The sequence below is a fragment of the Acipenser ruthenus genome, chromosome 5, assembly GCF_902713425.1.
Source record: "Acipenser ruthenus chromosome 5, fAciRut3.2 maternal haplotype, whole genome shotgun sequence".
In the NCBI taxonomy this organism is placed as follows: domain Eukaryota; kingdom Metazoa; phylum Chordata; class Actinopteri; order Acipenseriformes; family Acipenseridae; genus Acipenser; species Acipenser ruthenus.
In genome coordinates, this window is record NC_081193.1 from 53,027,964 (window position 1) to 53,047,177 (window position 19,214).

A 19,214-nucleotide genomic window follows, 5' to 3' on the forward strand; every position below is an offset into this window, starting at 1 on the left:
AGCACCAGACCAATATTACTGGATTAAAGTGGAAAGAGAAGTAGATATTTTTTTTTTATTTATACACCTTAAGAAAATAATGTTTTTTTTCATTTATTTTTTTCATTGAGTTTGGAAATGATAATATTTTCTTAACAAATAGCTAGAATTATGTTTTAAAAAATGGTGTACAGCTAATTTTGCTTCATAAAGTCGAATGAAACCTGCTGAATATATATACACACACTACATGATGCACTAGGGCAATGTGTAGATGCTTTCAGTTTCTATGAGTAGGATAACACGAGCAAAAGTGCATCAAAGGTTTTTAATGTTGTTTAATAATGATCAACTGAATATATATACTGGAGTATCACATGGAGAAACTTTCCATTTGCTTCCTGCTTTTAATCCAAGCAAGAGATATTTTTCCAAAATGACTATTATATACCGAGCAGCAAAAGAAACTTAGCACTATTATAACACATTTATTTTCGAAAAAAATAAGGTATATAAGATGGACATTGACAAAATGTTTTTGATTTCTTTTTAACCACTCGATCATTCATCCTTGACCATGACACGCTTAAGTGACTATGACTAAAGCATATGCACTTAATCACCTAATTAGTGAGACAGTTGATTGGACAGTGGATATGGAGTGATTTCAGCTGTTGAATTGCAAGCTTGAATAAAAGCAATAAAGAAAATCACAGAAAAAAAAAACAATATGCCATGTCTGTCAAGAGAGCAGCGCCTTCGTGCAATCGGCATGTTGGAGGCTGGACTAGGGCAGCGTACTGTGGCTCACCGTCTTGGGTGCTCACAGCAAGCAATTCCAGACCTGACGAGACGGTATAACCAGACACACTCTGTCAATGACAGGCCACGAACTGGGAGACCAAGAGTCACAACACCTGCCTAAGATCGACAGATCATTTTGCAGCATCTTTGTGATGTCAGTCGTTAATCAGTACAATAAAAAGGGCCTGCACCTGCTCTAAAACAGAGTTTATCAATTTTCGATCACATCTAGTGAATTTTATCCAAATAATAGTGATGAGTTTCTTTTGATGCTCAAATATAAGTGATACATTTCTGTTGATGCTCAAATATAAGTGATTAAGTTTCTTTTGATGTTCAGTACATACAGTATATACCTATCTAAAGTTATTCGCGATAGCACACACAAATACACAAAAAAAACCTTTGTTGTACATCCTGTTTGCTATATGAAAAAAATTCTGCAGCAAAACACAGAACCTTGTTTAACTATACCGGTACATATATACTTCATTTATTGTTATTTGATAAGACTGTATGTTTACAGTTAGCTGTTTCAACGTAGTTACTAATTTGTTTGTAACCCTGTAGCAGCTATCACTATACTCACACTGTGCCGCCTCATAAAGGAGATAAAAAGTTCAGTAACTGACTGTTACTGGCTATGTTGAACTGGGTATCTGAGGAATAAATTAAATGTAGTCTCAGTAAGATTGTGACGGCACTGTCGTAGCAACAATTGGAGTCAACACAGATGAAAAGTTTTTGGAGTGCACTCGTTCTCCGCTTTCATAATTTGAAAACAAAAGTAAAAAATGTTAATTTGGAATCAGCAATTCTCACAAACTAGTTATTTATTAGGACTGGCCTAATTCTTTATTTTCTTTTCCACTTTATTAAACATTTAAACAGATTTGTATACAGTATTAAAGTATAATCATAAACATACTATAGCATTAATGGCTTTTTACAGATATTGTCTTTTTCATTAATGTCAAAGTTAGCTCAGGTAAGTATATAGCACTGCTAGCCCCAATGACCAACCCTTTGCTTTTCTTTCCTGTGCAGGTTTGTTTGAATTCCAGTGGACCTCGACCCCAACCAGGATGAACAAAGACAACGGCAAGGGTAATTATCAAAAAATACCATTTTTAATAGCACAGCACATCAGATTACACAGCAAATTATTCTAAAAACTATGGTGAAAGGAAAAATCATACCAAATTCATTACACAAAAAAGAAAGGTTAAACTTTTCTAAAAAATGGCTAAAAAAGTGAATTCACACCACCTGTGCACCAATTGTCCCCCTACCCCATGCAAAGGTAGTATTTCTTGCGACAGACAGACACAGACACAGTTGTTTAGTCACATGAGTGGCAATAGTCACTATAGAAAGTCTCGCGCCAAAAGTCCTGTTTGCAAAAGTTTGTCTTCTGCCCCCCCCCCATTCCCACCCCCCGTTTTGGCCTTAGTCCAGTTCACGTGACGACAGCGGACTGACTCCCCACCGTCCGCAACATTGTGGCGACACCACCTGTAGTAGGAAATAAAAGAGAAGAGGGGCAGCTCTTCGTCACCCAGCCCCCCAACAACTTCCCACTCAACCCCCAGTTTCTCCCAGCTCATGTACAATGTTAGATGGTCAAGGGTGTGTGGGCCAATCTCTCTGTAATCCCCTTTCTTAGATCAGGACCCAGCAACACTGTACTTAACTGAGGGGGGAGTGGGATTAGCCTTGTGGGGATAAGTGACGCTACTTCTTCCTGCTTTCTAGATCCTGGTGCGTCCTTTCCGGTCTTCCTCACGATCTCTGCGCTCCTTTACTTCTGGTTCCTAGAGTCGTTATAGCCTGGTCAATTAGTGTCAAATAGAAACAGTTAAGCAATGAATCCACTGCAGCTGTGAAGATTTTGGCTTTGATGTATTGGGGCTAATTCTAATTACTGTTTCCCAAGCATTTGAACGGCAATACTAAACCGTGATAGCGAATTAATTACGTAGTACATGATCAATAGAGCCCCGTGTTTTTCGCAAATATGAAATAACACAAAATAAAATGAAATGCAACATAAAATGAAAAAGCATTATAAATCAAATATAGAATGACATTTTTATATTGGGAGGTTGTGGCAATGTGGCCACGCCCTTGTGCGTAGTTTGTTTATATGTTACGTGTTGTGTGTAAATGTTGGTGTATAGTCATTGGTACACGGGATATAAATGGGTCTGTGTAACATGAGTGATTTAAAAATGTAGATTTGTATTTAGGCACGAGGATGGCACAAATCACTTCACAAGCTGGTTAAAATGTAAAGTGTGGTCACGGGAGTACACTTTAATTAATTCACGTGCAGTTGTACCGAGATTCCAATTGAATGATTGACTAGCAATCGAGTCTCGGTACAACTGCATAAAAGCAGCAGGTTTTCACTCACTCGGGGTTGGGTGTTCATGAGTGGAGAACGGGTGAGAGAGAGAGGAGATAAATTATTAGAAATAACAATTGCTACAGTGTGCTGGAAGTGCCAGCACGGTGCTTGTTTAAAGTTAGTCCACTTGTTTTGTGTCTTAGTACGTTTTGTTTGTCCGTTTATTTTGGCTTAAGTGCCATGTTCTGTTTTTGTGTTCTCTTATTTTGTTTATTAAATGCTGAGCACAACCAAGTGCTCAGCTTCACCAAACTCACTGTCTCTGTCTGTTCTGTGTTTCTCCCGGTTTCTGGTCTGACGTCACCCACTACAGCCGTCTTTGTGACAGAGGTTTATACAAAAAAGACTTTAAATAAATACTTGTAATCATAGTTGTCAAGGTTCAGCCGTTACTATAGACATGGTCTGAAGAGAAACGGAAGCTCTGACTAGCACTTGCGCAGATCTATAAATTTGGAGCGAGTCATTTGGGAATTAAAATTGGAATGGAAGAGAAGAGACAAGACGAGATGTTTCTAAAATGCCTAAACCGCACATAACAATTAAACAATGTTGTAAAGAATTTGAGCATGAGAGGATGTATGCACCTGACGGTGACAAAATAATGATGTGCAGATTTTGCAGCTCATTAAGCATTAACTTTTTATTCCTTTTGGAGAAAATATGGCTTGATTGCTTGTATTTTGTATTAGTATGCAATTTCTTTGTTTTATTTCAAGTGGTGCAAACTTTGCACTTGAGCAAATGCTGTTCCCTTTCAATTCGAAGATGACCACCAGCCAATACTTTTGGAATATGCCTGCCTTAGGAGGTATTAGCCTTAGGTATGAGCATTTTATGTCAGAGCTGCCAGTAGACCCCTCCGTGGAGTGACGTCTTCGGTCCTGCCTGCTGAGGGAATAAGTAGTCGTTCTGCGGAGCTCACTTCCTCTTTTGCCTCTCACCTACGGTAAGGTATGCTTCTGTGTCACTAACCAGAGTGTGTTTTTTTTTAAAGAGTGCTTCTGAATCGACTGCAATTCCCTTGCAATAATGCTGAGAGCCGGCTTGCCGCTCTCGTGGAATCAGCAGCTCCATTTTGAGTGTCTTTTTCCTTCTTCTTCATGGTCTGCTTCGCTTTTGTTGCAGGCCGTCTTTTCTTGGCTGTCTGTCGTATGAGTGTGACTGCCTGTGCAGTATTGGTGTGTGGGTGTGTTGTCTCAGCCTATACCTTCAGGGAGAATACTGTTCCTCCACCGGAGCTCGGCTTGCCGCCCCATCGTTGAGTGACTCTGCCGGCTGTCATTCGCGCAGCTTGAGAAAAAAATAAATAAATAAATAGTCAGCCGGGTGTTCCTCCATCGGGGCTGTGCTTTAGTCTGCCACCACTGTCTAGACCTTGTTGGCTGCCTCAGCCTGTCTACCTCGGTGTTTTGGGCCTTCAAAAAAAAAAAGTGTTCTCCCTTCTGCTCTGTTTTTTTTAGAACTAACTGAGCTCTCGCCCGCCGCAGCTTCAGCCTGTGTGTCTCCCCTGGTGCATGCTGCGAGCTGACCAGGTGGCTGACTACAGGTGCCTTTCGCCTACACCCCAAGCGAGACAGACATGGGGGTGATACACAGCCGTCAATTGGTGGCGACAGACACATCCAACCTGGGTTGGGGTGCAGTCTGGGCAGGCAGAGGAGTCAGCGGGTCCTGGACAGGCCACTGGACATCCATGTACATAAATATGCTGGAGCTCTGAGCAGTGCATCTTGCTCTACAGCATTTCCTTCCTGTGCTCCAGAACAGACATGTCCTCATGCACACTGACAACATGCCAGTAGTGGCTTATGTGAACCACCAGGTTGCGCATGGATCTCCTCAGTCAGGCACAAGACACCCTCTGGTACCCAGAACCGGGCAGACTCCAGCTGTGGGTCTGGCCCCTGAACAGGACCGTCTGTCAATCTTAGGGCTCTCAGATGCGGTAGTTAGTACTCTGCAGAACGCTTGGGCTTCCTCCACAAGAGCATTATATATGTACAAATGGAGGTATTTTCAGAAGTGGTGCATGGCCAGAGGCCATGACCCTGTTTACTGCCCCATAGCAATTATTTTACAGTTTCTGCAAGATCTGCTAGAGGTGGGCAGGTCCCCCTCTACGCTGAAAGTGTACTTGGCATCTATATCTGCATGCCACGTCCCTATAGACTCAGTTTCCCCGGGAGCTCATATTCTGGCTACCCAGTTTCTAACGGGTGCTCAGTGAATGCATTCCCCTAGAAGGGACGCCCTCCCCGAGTGGAGTTTGGACGTGGTACTGGAGGCTGTCACTAAGGCCCCTTTTAAGCCGATACATTCCATAGAGCTGAAATCTCTCTCTATGAAGTCAGTCTTTTTATTGGCCATCAGTGAGTTGCAGGCTCTCTCTGTGCACAGTTCCTGTATGCGCATCTGGGATAATGGAAACAGGCTATCGTTACACATGAACCCTCTATTCCTACCCAAGGTGATTACGGCTTTCCACTTGAACCAGTCAGTGGAATTAGAGGCTTTCCATCCCCCTCCCTTTGATTCGGAGAAAGATAGGAAACTGAATTCTCTCTACCTGGTGAGGGCATTGAGAGAGTATATGGATGGGATGAAGGCGCTGCATCAGTCTGACCAGCTCATCGTTTGCTATGCTGAAAGGACCCTAGGGCAAGCCATCTCGAAACAGTGACTGGCCCACTGGATTGTGGACAGAGTATCGACTGCTTATAATGAGTCCGGCCTACCCCCACCGGGGAGGGTCGCCACGCATTCTACTAGAGGGGTGGCCACGACATGAGCGCTCTTTCGAGGCGCATCATTAACTGACATCTGTACTGCAGCTAGCTGGACTACTCCGCATTCATTCACCAGGTTCTACCGAATCAATGTGGTAGATACTTCTATGCCTTCATTCGGCACAAGGGTCCTTGATGGTGCACACGCGCACCACCAACACTAGTTGGCGGTAGCGATACGTCCCTTGTATGCTGTCCACTCACGCTTCCTTGCGACCTTGGTGGTCATCTTCGAATTGAAAGGGAACGTTAGGTTACTTACCATAACTCTGGTTCCCTAAAAGAGAAGACAACCACCAAAGCTTGCAAGGTTGCATCACTCGCATTTGCTGGTTTGATGCAAAAAAGGGGCCTATCGGCAGCTCTGACATAAAATGCTCGGAGAATACCTACCTAATGCAGGTATATCCCAAAAGTACTGGTTGGTGGTCATCTTCTCTTTCAGGGAACCAGGGTTACGGTAAGTAACCTAACGTTTTGGTTTTGAATGGATTCGAATGAATGAATCTGCTTTGCTTAGTGTTTTAATACTGAGAAACCCCAAGCTTGTTGTATACAGCCCTGCTTCAGTGCAATGGGATTGAAATACAATTCCAATTTATTTTCTTTTTACACTGGGTAGATTGCTGTATGTGCCATTATTATAACAGTCCCACAATAGCAGGGCAGTGTAAATATATACTGTATGTATAACTGTATGTATGTATGTCAATGTAAAAAAACAAGTTAGAAAAACGCAACAGCTGTTCAAAGGGGTGATATCAAACACAAATGTCCAAGTTAGGAGAAGCAATTCGGCCAGTTTTGTCAAGCATCAAGCAAATAGGCTGGGGCCCAAGATTCACACAATTCTTGCTTCTAACTTGGCACCTTTTTTTGATCGCTTCGCTCCACTTTGTTTTTGTTATAGATATCACTTCATTTTTTACTTCATCAAATAATGAATAAAGTGAGGGAAAGATATTCGAGAATGTGTATGGTAAATAGACAGACAGACATTACAAGAGAATAATAAGTAGAGTAATATAAGAGAAATGAGAAAAGATTTGAAAGTAAAATAATGGTAGAAGGGACTTTTGGACAGTTTAAGTGTAAACATTGTATTCTTATAGTTGCATGAGTGGTGAAAACAATATGTCTATTTTGGTAGGTATTGATATATTGATATTTACGAAGGTACAAAACTACAATGTTATAAATGGTTCAAAAAGTACATATGCATGTCCGTGCTAAAGGGTAGTATTCTAACACATTTTAATGCTGGAAAAAAAACATTATTCTCCTTGATATAGTGGTGTTATGAACTTAGGCTAAGGCATTTGTAAAGCATTAGATCTCTTCATAAAAGGCCATATACATTTCGTTTGCATTTCTGGACCATGATTTGACTTCAATAAGTGTATAATTTGCATGCACCTATTTTCCAGTAGTACCCACAGCAAGAACAGACACATAGTGTCCTGAAGTAACATCCTGTCCCTGGTGTATGATAATGGAAACTAATTGGTAATTCCTGTTGTCCACAGTAATTTTGCTCTTCTGCACAGCAGTAAACTTTGTAACGGTCCCGTCTGGTTTGGTTTCCCAAAGCATAAGTTGCATTGCAATCAGTCTCCCTGCTCATTGAATAAGTCCACGTTTCATGATTGGAGAAGTTTTGCGTTGCCTACATATGCTACCAGAAATCATTGCCCATTTCTCATTTCTATAAATTAGTTCTTCCAAACACGTGGAATCTGTACCAGCAGGTACATGTAGAGGATAAACATGCAACACATCTCGGTTTGATGAGCAGTAGTTACCTGTAGTACATAGAATGTCATGACTTATTGTGACTGAAACCATGCGAGATACTTCAGGACAAATTTCAGACAATTTGGTGAAAAACACTGCAACATGTTGCTGCTCACCTCTACTGAAAGGTTCTCCTAAGAAGTGACAAATATCCACAGTAGTCAGAGACGCAGTGGATGGCAAGTGATCCTATTTGTGAACAAAGCTCCTGATAGCCTCTTGTTGACTGTGTTTTAATGAATCCTTCAGAGGCTGCAAGTGAAGAAGGCACTGCAATGATGCATTTGCATAGCATGAGGTGAAATTGGTGTTACTCAAGCCTCTGAATGGATGTGTAAGTGCAATGTTCTCTTAGAAGACTGAGGCTTTTGCTGTTCCTGAACATTAATGATGGCTCTGTGAATGAAATGCGCATGATCTTTTACCTTGTGTCCCTTGTGCGTGTTAGTCTCCTTCAAGCTTTTCAACTTTGGACAATAAAGCCCTCTGAGCCGATGGTAGTCTTCAACTGCAGTTTGACATGTGTAGATGCAGGTGGGGTCAAAGTTGATAAGGTGGATACCGCTTAAGGAAGTAACTGTGGAAAGTGCAACGAAACTTTGTCCATAGGAGAAAATAGAGTTACCACGATCCATCATAACTGTTTTAGAGTCATCCCCTGACATTTGTGAATGGTGATTGCATGAGCACCAATGACTGGGAACTGCTCTCGAACAATGTAGACTCTATCCATGATATCAAACTTTGAGCATAAATGTTGAAAGGTATGGCTGACTCCATTGTTAAATTTGATGGTTATGGTTTTGAGCATACTTGTGTTTTCCAGATAGTAGGAAATTGATGAGACCAGTGGCAATGTCAATGTTCTTGCGAATTTGCTTAATACAAATGCAAATGTGATACATTTACTACCAAACTAAATACAAATGCAAATATGTGACAAATGCTAAATGGACTTCAAATACTTTCCCATACAACAAATGTTAATTTATTAACATGAATTTGGCAGAGGCCTTTATCCAAGGTGACATACAAGGAAAGCAGTTTATATAATAACAACATAAACACAGTAATCACGTAGTTCATAATAATTAACAGGTATGTACCAATATAGGAAGCAAGTTACATAAAACAGTGTTTCCCAATCTTGGTCCTGAGGACCCAGTGTTTGCTGATTTGTGTTCTAACTGAGCTTTAAATTATGAATTGAACCCTCAATTGAATGAATAAAATGTCTAATCAGAGCATTTGAATTATTTGTAGAAATGGCTGGCTGCACAGGCCTCAATTAACACTAATCTAGGACTACCTAATGTTAACTCAGGTAAGGTAGTCCAAGATTAGTGCCGATCAGGGTTTGTGAAAGCAGCCAAAAGAGTTGGATATTTCAAGTTATTTCTAACATTGCATTAAGTCACTAATTGTTAGTTCAATTGGGGGATCAATTTAATAATTGATCCCCCAATTGGAACACAAACAGCAGACACAGTGGACCTGCAGGACCAGGTTTGTGAAAAACTGACATAAATGATGAGATATATGTATATATTTATATATGTGTGCATTGCACAATTATTCTTTTTACTTGTTTTGATTGTTATGTTTAATAAACATGAAGTTCTCAAGTGTCCTTTAGTTTGCATCTTGCAGGTTAATCAACTTTACCAGCAATACTGAAAAGTCTCTCTACTTTCTTATGAGCATTATTATTGAAAAGTGTTTAAAATTGAAATATTTTTGAAGCTTTCCCATGATTTGAAATTCAAATGCACATTCTTATATTTCAGAATATACAAATACCAAGTCAAATGCAAATAGTTCAGCAGATTGCATTTAAATTATTATTATTTATTTTTTAGCAGACACCCTTATCCAGGACAACTTACAATTATCACAATTATATCACATTATGTTTACATACAATTACCAATTTATCCAGTTGTTTATACTGAATCTAGGTAAAATACCTTGCTCAAGGGTACAACAGCAGTGTCCCTCACCCGGGATTGAACCCACAACCCTCCGGTCAAGAATCCAGGTATAATGAGGTATAAACACTGCTATTAAGGAATAGAGCACTGTTTTTTACTATACACACATGCCATTTACATACAAACGTTTTACACGTCTGTGGTTTTACAGACGAGCTGAAGTTGGCTTATTCGCCAGCTTCTTATTCACCAGCTTCTTATTCACCAGCTTCTTATTCACCAGCTTCTTATTCGCCAGCTTCTCATTCACTCAGATTCTTATTCGCTGGCTTTTAGTGCATAAATGTATTTGTCTACGTTGAAGACGTAGCCTTGAATTTAACTGGTTAAATCACTTTGGGCCACTGATTTCTCTGCCAGTACCTGACAAGGGGTAACCCCTCTGCAAGCCCCACTTGTATTTAGCCCGGCCCAATGTGGTTTACTGGGGAAGAACAGCGGGTAAATATGCCACATATGCCAATTTCTCAGCATCTTATTTGCCCTTTATGTATCTACGTTGAATAACTAGCCTTGCATTTAACAGGTTAAATCACGTTGGGCCACTGATTTCTCTGCAGATACCTGGCGAGGGGCATCCCCACTGCAAACTACACCTGTATTTAGCCTGGACCAACGTGATTTACTGGGGCAGAACAGCAGGCAAACATGCTACATATACCAATCGCTCAGCTTCTTATTTGCTCTTTATGTATCTACATTGAATAAGTAGCCTTGCATTTAATGGGTTAAATCACGTTTGGCTGCAGATTTCTCTGCAGGTACCTGGCGAGGGGCAACGCCTCTGTAAGCTACACCTGTATTTAGCCCAGCCAAACATGGTTTACTGGGGCAGAACAGCGGATAAATATGCCAATCGCTCAGCTTCTTATTTGCTCTTTATGTATCTACGTTGAATAAGTAGCCTTGCATTTAACGGGTTAAATCAGGTTGGACCACTGATTTTTCTACAGGTACCCAGTAAGGGGCACCCCCTCTGCAAGCTACACCTGTATTTAGATGCAAGGTTATAATGCATGCTGTGACATTGATGTTTTGTTTTTAAAATGTATTAATCTTCAATGCATTGCTGAGTTTGTTGCGCTCACGTATCAGGTGGTGTTTGGAATGATCCAAATGCAATTAAAACAGCGGGGGAAGCGTGAAATAAATATATTTATAACTTCTCTTATGCAATTATTTCAATAGCAATTAATACCCTTTGTGGTCCATTTCAATAAATTAAAAGTAAATCAGCTCATTTTAGTTTTTTAATCTACTATTTGTTAATAATACAAGTAAAACTTCAAAGAAAAGATTGAAGTATCTGGTATTGCCAGGCAGTCTCCCATCCAAGTACCAACCAAACACACATATTATTATTACACAACAAAGACAAAACATTCCATTCTATGGTATTTACCCTAACAAACAGGAAACTAGAAATTTTCAGACAGGAAATAGAAGCTGGTCAGGCTTGGATGTAAGCTTAAAAAATGAACGCATTTCAACAATTGTGCAGTGGCGTAGCGGGCTAAGGTCGTTTGCTCTTCAAGAACGTCATGTTTTAAGTTTAAACCACGTTTTTTTTTTCTTCCTCCTGCGATTGTACTGCTTTAAAACATAAATAATTTGTTTAATATAAATGGTGTGGCTATCAAACTGCTTGCATACCCTGGTATGTTTTGACGTTGACCAACATGTGGAATCACATGATTGGTAGATGTCCAGTTATTTAGCTTTTCTGTTTGAATAGTCGCTACACACCCTTAAAAAGTAGACGGAAGATGAAGAAGAAGAATTATTTTACCTTAGTTTGACGACTTATATCTCATTGTGTATAAGAGGTAACATTTGAGGTAAGAAAGTTTCAGACTTTTTATACTGATACAGATGGTAATTCTAAATTATTTAGTTTTGCCGCTGCAACATGGTAAAAACAGCTAAACTCTGAGCTGTATAGAGACTTTCGGTAGTTTCAAAAGACTCTCGGTAGTTTCAAACAAGTTTTTCTAACTTGTACGAGGAACTACCGTTCCTCTCAATTTTTTTTATTTTATCTTACTGTATTTTTATAGAGGGCATGGGCAGTACTTACTGTAAATAGGTAGTTAATTAAAGAGTGGGGGACTATGTTACCGTTACTGACTCTAATGAGAAATTATGGTAACTAAATTATTTTTAGTTATTCTGTTTATGTTTAAATGCTAAAAAAACGAATAATATTTAATAGAAATATGTATTTCAGTTGTTTCATTAATGTGTATCTGTAATAAAACCAAATTTGTGAAAAATGAAATTACATATGACAACATTTGTGAAAAATAAAACGAAAAATTATAAAAAATAAAAATAATTTCACTGGGTCCTAATGATCAGTCCCACTGAAATGAACCCAAATGCCATTTAGCCCACGTACTTGTGTTGGTCACTTTATGACATTAATTTTGTATTTGTTGTGTATCCTATGATAAAAATAATGCCAGATGCAGTGATCTCTTAACAGATTTTGATTGCCAAAGTATTTGTCACTAAAATTCTTTGACTGTACCGTTAGGATCCCCTGACAATAGTTTACGGGAAAGCTAAGTTAATCTATGCTGTTTTCTATGTAACTCAATAGGGCACCTGTGACAGAATGGTCAAGTGGTGATGTCACAGACCAGGAAGTTGACACACAGGCAAGGTACTACGGGGTGAGTCGTAAATGCGCTTCTTCTTTAATTAAATAACAGAACAAAACCAAAACAGAAACACAAAACAAAATGGCACAGTGGTCGAAATAAAGACAATAATTCCACAAGTATAGTGCTGGTGTAAAGCCAGCACGAGTAGCAATTGTTTTCAGTTATTTATCTTACTCTCTCCATCTCCTTTCTCCAAAACTCTCCACTCTCATCAACCCACCAGGAGCGGCTGCTTCATTTTTATATACGTGGCCATCTCCCAGTTTATAATTGCTTGATTAATTTGGGAGATAGCCACGTTACACACAAGTTTATGCTCTAAAACAATAATAATAATAATCACTTTTACACAAAACAATACATTATATAATAATATAACAAAAATACAAATAAACACAGGGGCGTGTTGTTTCCCACTGACAGCCTAATCATTTTGGTACTTATACTCCTAATCCTGTCTCGCTATTATCACTTTCACCATCCACCTCTTTAAAGAGAGACATGCCTATGTTTAGCTTTTCCTACCCTGTTCTGTCATTCCCAGCCACTCAGAAGCTAGAGTGTAACTAGAGAACCATCACATATTTAGAGAGACCCTCGAACTCGCTGACATTAGATCCCCTTTTCAGTTAAACTATATTCAGTAGGTAGTACTGTGAAAGTTCTTATTATAGTTACAGTATCTTTCACCTGGTGTAACTAAAGCTCACCAATCACATGACGTTGTTTAGATCAAAATAATAGGGCAACATCAGACCATTTGCTGTATCAGTGACGGGCTAGATGAGGAACACGGGGAGGAATGATCTAATTTAGTTTGGGTTCTTTTTCAGGTTACTTTATTGCTCAAGGTGAACTAGCTTTGGAACTTTTGAAAGTAACCTGACCTGGTCAACCTTTAACTTAGATATTGCATTGTGATATGACCAGATGACTGTGGAATAGTGAGACCTATACTCATCAGTCATACTGACATTAGCATTGCATTAGTAGGAAATATTTAGTTGTTTCCATTTTAAATGGCACGTCCAGTGATCGGAATGGAATTCAGTTAGCTGGTGCCTCAAGCACCTTTCAATAAAATATTCTATGTTAAAAAGAATTATGTTTAGCATGACCTATATCGTGAATACTATTTGAGAACCTGTAGGGTTATATTACTTGCAATACTCCCCTGCCCTCATTTTAATTTGTAGGATGCATTTTTCAGTAATACAGATCAACAGTAACTTCAGATCAAACCATATGCATCAATTGGGTTGAAACCTTCTATTGCTTATAAAAACCAACACATTTATTTCATTTTATAAACCATTCAGCATAATAAGACATGGGTAAGCTAAGTAAAGGTGTTTAAAATTAGCCTTTACATTTGGAGGTTTGTTTTAGTTGCTGTTTATAGAGACCTGACAGGAACTCCTTAGCTACAAAGAGAGAGAGAGTGCAGCCGTGCTTTCACCATGTGCTCTTCTTGGACCATTGCCAAAGAATTTTAAGAAATCATCTTCTGCATAATTCTGACAGCATGCAGGACATTTTATTGCCATAAGAAGTAAAGTGTCCACACTCCCAAAATATCTAACATGGGGATTAGACTAAATATATGCTTGACAACAAATAACATTCATTGGAGATCTACTGTACAGTAAAATGCTAAATTACAGTAGAGTTAAATGAAACTTCATGTGTTATACCATGCTGGTCAATGCTTCATTGTGATTTCATTATGCTCTGCTACAATTTTCCTAAACATAGTCTGCGCTTTAAATTAATCCTTTTGAGACTGGAAATGATGTAAATACAGTTTAAGAATGGAAGGTTTACACAGATCTCCATGGTACTATGATACGTTTTTCAGATTTCTTGAAACTAAAGCATTTGCCCGTTTCTACTTTGGCATTTAACATGTCTTATAACCTCCTGCATGATTACAAACATAAGAAATATCAATGTTATCTCTGCATTTACCTGCATTGTGATAATTTGTACTTTACTGTAGTGCATTGCCATTAAAGGTAATTTGGTAATTGCTACAAGAGTTTTTTTGCCATCTGATGTTCATATCCACCAAATTAATTTATGAGGTTCAGAAGCATTTAAAATATTGCATTGGTTACTGTGTAACCAAGTTGCATAAAAAAAAACTGTTCAGCTATTTATTATGTTGTATTATTGCCTTATTTCAGTGTTCTTTTTTCTTAAAGTCAAATGAAACCAGCTGAATAATGTTACATTAACATATTGATTTACAGTACATACCGCTTTGTAGGTCTTCTACATACAATGAAAAACTGACAAACATTGAAAAAATATGACCTTTCGAATCTAACTTGAAATACTGTACTACTACTATTATGGCTTCCGGGTGACTTTTGTGGTGGTATAATTTTGTAGTTTCTTTGATTACATGATAAAATAAAATATCTAAATTATGTTAATATATATATATTTTTTTAAATTATGTCCCAATCCTAAAATCCTAGGTGATGCAAAACCTTTGGCTATAGTTGTATACAAAAGAAAAACTAACACATTTATATAAAATACACCCACCACATTCTACCTGCAAATGCATTGTAGGAGAGCATGCTTTAATTGCTTTGCTAGACTGTAATACTAAGCTAGCCTACTTAGTTGCCTATGAAAAATTGGCATTTAAAGGGCTAAGTTAGCAAAAGTGAACAATTCTGCCTCAGTAAGGATATTAGCATGCACGTGTTCTGTACAGCAAGTTATTAACAGGAATTAACATTTTAGACATTGTTTTCATAACACTCCTGCAAGGAAGATGTGGATTTCTGTATAGTTCAAAATGCTTTATATAATGATTTCTTATGTAGTGTGGCAAGGAAAATCCCTGCCTGAAAAAAATGTGTTGGTGGTTGGCAGGGAGAGGGTTAATTTATGTCCTTGCCAGATAAATGTGGGTGTGTGGCTGTGTTTGCACAGCCACAGGTGTAATTATTTGATTTAATTTAATGGGTGTGACCTTCCTGTAATTAGAAGGCAGGTATATAACAAGAACCAAATGTTTGTACTGGGCAGTCTGAGTGAAGGCAAGAGAGGCTGTCGGTCGGTCGGTCGGTCGGTCGGTGCGTGTGCGCGGGTGGGGGGGTGCAGACATGTATTACTATCAATGTGGGGACAACATTTGAGAAAATGTCCCCACAAAGATAAGAACTCCTGAAAAAACAATGTTGTGTTTTTGTTTTTTCATTAATAAAAGTGCACGAAAGTGCTTTCAAAGTACTGTTCTGTGTCTGGGTCTGTGTGTAAAGGGTGAAAAGTGAGCCTCGGCCAGTAGGCTACGTTACAGTAGTCTTACAGTATGTAACATCACTGCCGTTTTCATCCAAATTAAAACACACACACACTATATATATTGTAACGCTGTCAAGTTCAAAAAGGGCCCATTGTTAAAGCTACCAACCGTAGTGTCCCAACAGATTTAGTAAAATATTACTTTTGTCCCGCTTTTGGGTAGTTGTCCCGTCTATGTCCCATTTTTCATGATCATCTGTGTTTGGCCATAGGCTCAATGGTAATAAGGCACCACCATGATCGACTGCGGTAAATCTAAAGCGGAACCAAGCTGTTGTGGGTTCTTTCTGTGCTGCTCTGACTGGGAGGGGTTCAGTTATTTAATGCACCCACTGTTGCTTAATTACTGCTTGTCACCATGACGATCCTAGTTGCGACTTCCACCCTTCATTCTGTTTCCTGACAGACGGTGTCAGTCAGCTCGCAGACAGTGGCTGTTTTCTAGAAGCTCTGCGGCGGGAACAAAATTAATAAGAATACCCCAAAAAATGGTTTGCAAATTATCGTAAGAAGAAAAAGGCTTATATATATATATATACACAGTGCCTTGCGAAAGTATTCGGCCCCCTTGAACTTTGTGACCTTTTGCCACATTTCAGGCTTCAAACATAAAGATATGAAACTGTAATTTTTTGTGAAGAATCAACAACAAGTGGGACACAATCATGAAGTGGAACGAAATTTATTGGATATTTCAAACTTTTTTAACAAATAAAAAACTGAAAAATTGGGCGTGCAAAATTATTCAGCCCCCTTAAGTTAATACTTTGTAGCGCCACCTTTTGCTGCGATTACAGCTGTAAGTCGCTTGGGGTATGTCTCTATCAGTTTTGCACATCGAGAGACTGACATTTTTGCCCATTCCTCCTTGCAAAACAGCTCGAGCTCAGTGAGGTTGGATGGAGAGCATTTGTGAACAGCAGTTTTCAGTTCTTTCCACAGATTCTCGATTGGATTCAGGTCTGGACTTTGACTTGGCCATTCTAACACCTGGATATGTTTATTTGTGAACTATTCCATTGTAGATTTTGCTTTATGTTTTGGATCATTGTCTTGTTGGAAGACAAATCTCCGTCCCAGTCTCAGGTCTTTTGCAGACTCCATCAGGTTTTCTTCCAGAATGGTCCTGTATTTGGCTCCATCCATCTTCCCATCAATTTTAACCATCTTCCCTGTCCCTGCTGAAGAAAAGCAGGCCCAAACCATGATGCTGCCACCACCATGTTTGACAGTGGGGATGGTGTGTTCAGGGTGATGAGCTGTGTTGCTTTTACGCCAAACATAACGTTTTGCATTGTTGCCAAAAAGTTCGATTTTGGTTTCATCTGACCAGAGCACCTTCTTCCACATGTTTGGTGTGTCTCCCAGGTGGCTTGTGGCAAACTGTAAACGACACTTTTTATGGATATCTTTAAGAAATGGCTTTCTTCTTGCCACTCTTCCATAAAGGCCAGATTTGTGCAGTATACGACTGATTGTTGTCCTATGGACAGAGTCTCCCACCTCAGCTGTAGATCTCTGCAGTTCATCCAGAGTGATCATGGGCCTCTTGGCTGCATCTCTGATCAGTCTTCTCCTTGTATGAGCTGAAAGTTTAGAGGGACGTCCAGGTCTTGGTAGATTTGCAGTGGTCTGATACTCCTTCCATTTCAATATTATCGCTTGCACAGTGCTCCTTGGGATGTTTAAAGCTTGGGAAATCTTTTTGTATCCAAATCCGGCTTTAAACTTCTCCACAACAGTATCTCGGACCTGCCTGGTGTGTTCCTTGTTCTTCATGATGCTCTCTGCACTTTAAACGGACCTCTGAGACTATCAGTGCAGGTGCATTTATACGGAGACTTGATTACACACAGGTGGATTCTATTTATCATCATTAGTCATTTAGGTCAACATTGGATCATTCAGAGATCCTCACTGAACTTCTGGAGAGAGTTTGCTGCACTGACAGTAAATGGGCTGAATAATTTTGCACGCCCAATTTTTCAGTTTTTTTATATGTTAAAAAAGTTTGAAATATCCAATAAATTTCGTTCCACTTCATGATTGTGTCCCACTTGTTGTTGATTCTTCACAAAAAAATACAGTTTCATATCTTTATGTTTGAAGCCTGAAATGTGGCAAAAGGTCGCAAAGTTCAAGGGGGCCGAATACTTTTGCAAGGCACTGTATATTTAAATGATCTTTTATTTACACTGTTCTGTGGTGACATTCAAACAAAAGTGTGTCCATGCTGCCCTGCAATACAATGTGTCCTGATGCAGTACTTGCAGGGTGGTAATGTATGTGTTTAAAATGAACAAGTTATCAAAAAATAGTGGCAAGCCTTATGTGGCAGTTCATATGGACAAATAATGGATTAAGGTTGATCATATAAATGTGTGAAAATGTATCATGTACTATAAATGTAAAAAAATATAATTGAGGCTATTTGCCATCTTTTTCCTGCTGAAATGTTGCACCACATCATAGCAATGTTCCTGGGCAGTATAGGATTACTCATTTAAACATGCACTGGTTTTGCATATTTAATCTTTCATTCCTTACAATAACTCACTAAAATAGCACCAACAATATTGACTTTATCCCTGTGTTTAATCCTAGATAACAAATGTTGAAGATATTTAAAACCAGCTTTTATTCTGCAGCATTCATGTTTTTCATTTGATGTAATCCAGTCTTCTCCTTTGAAAGCATTATAACATTTCCAATGACATCTGAGAGCACACTATTGAATTTAGACATCCCCTAATTTCAGAAAGATATGGTCTTTATATTTCCTGAACATTGGGCCCTTCCATTTTTAATTAAGAAAGAACCACAACCTCAGATGTTGTGGGTGTGGGTGTCTGTTAATTACACTTTGTCACTCCTTTTTAGATAAATCAAACACTGACGCAATGCTTTCCTAATGCACAGACATTACAGAACCCACCCAGTAGCCAGTAAGTTTTTTTCTGGCAGAACCGCCAAGGCAACTACAAAAGACAACAACCAGAGAGAAACATTACTGCCCTGCAAATTGAAGATGTCCCAGAAATAAGAAAAAAAGACTGCACATATTTGGCAAACCATATACTGTAACGAATTTACCATATTGCATTGCATTTTACTATCCCTGACATTAGTTTCTGCCTGGCCCATACTTATGTGTAAGGGTGAGTTTACACTAGGCAATTATTGCTAGAAATATTTGCAGGATAATAATTGCGAGTGGGCAAATTGCAATTGAATTGCCTAGTGTAATATAGCGAGCTAGATTTCTTGCAAGGCTCTGACTCGGGAGCAATACTGCCGGCAATCGTTCTGCCTGTGATGTAATTTTGCATTCCAAGATGGCAGCACCAAAGGATAAGTGGAGCGTGGAAGAAAAAGTGTTGCTGATTGATATTTTTTAAGTTCATGATGTCTTTGGGAGACTGCAGAGTATTAGAAAATAAATTATTAAAACCATTTTTGT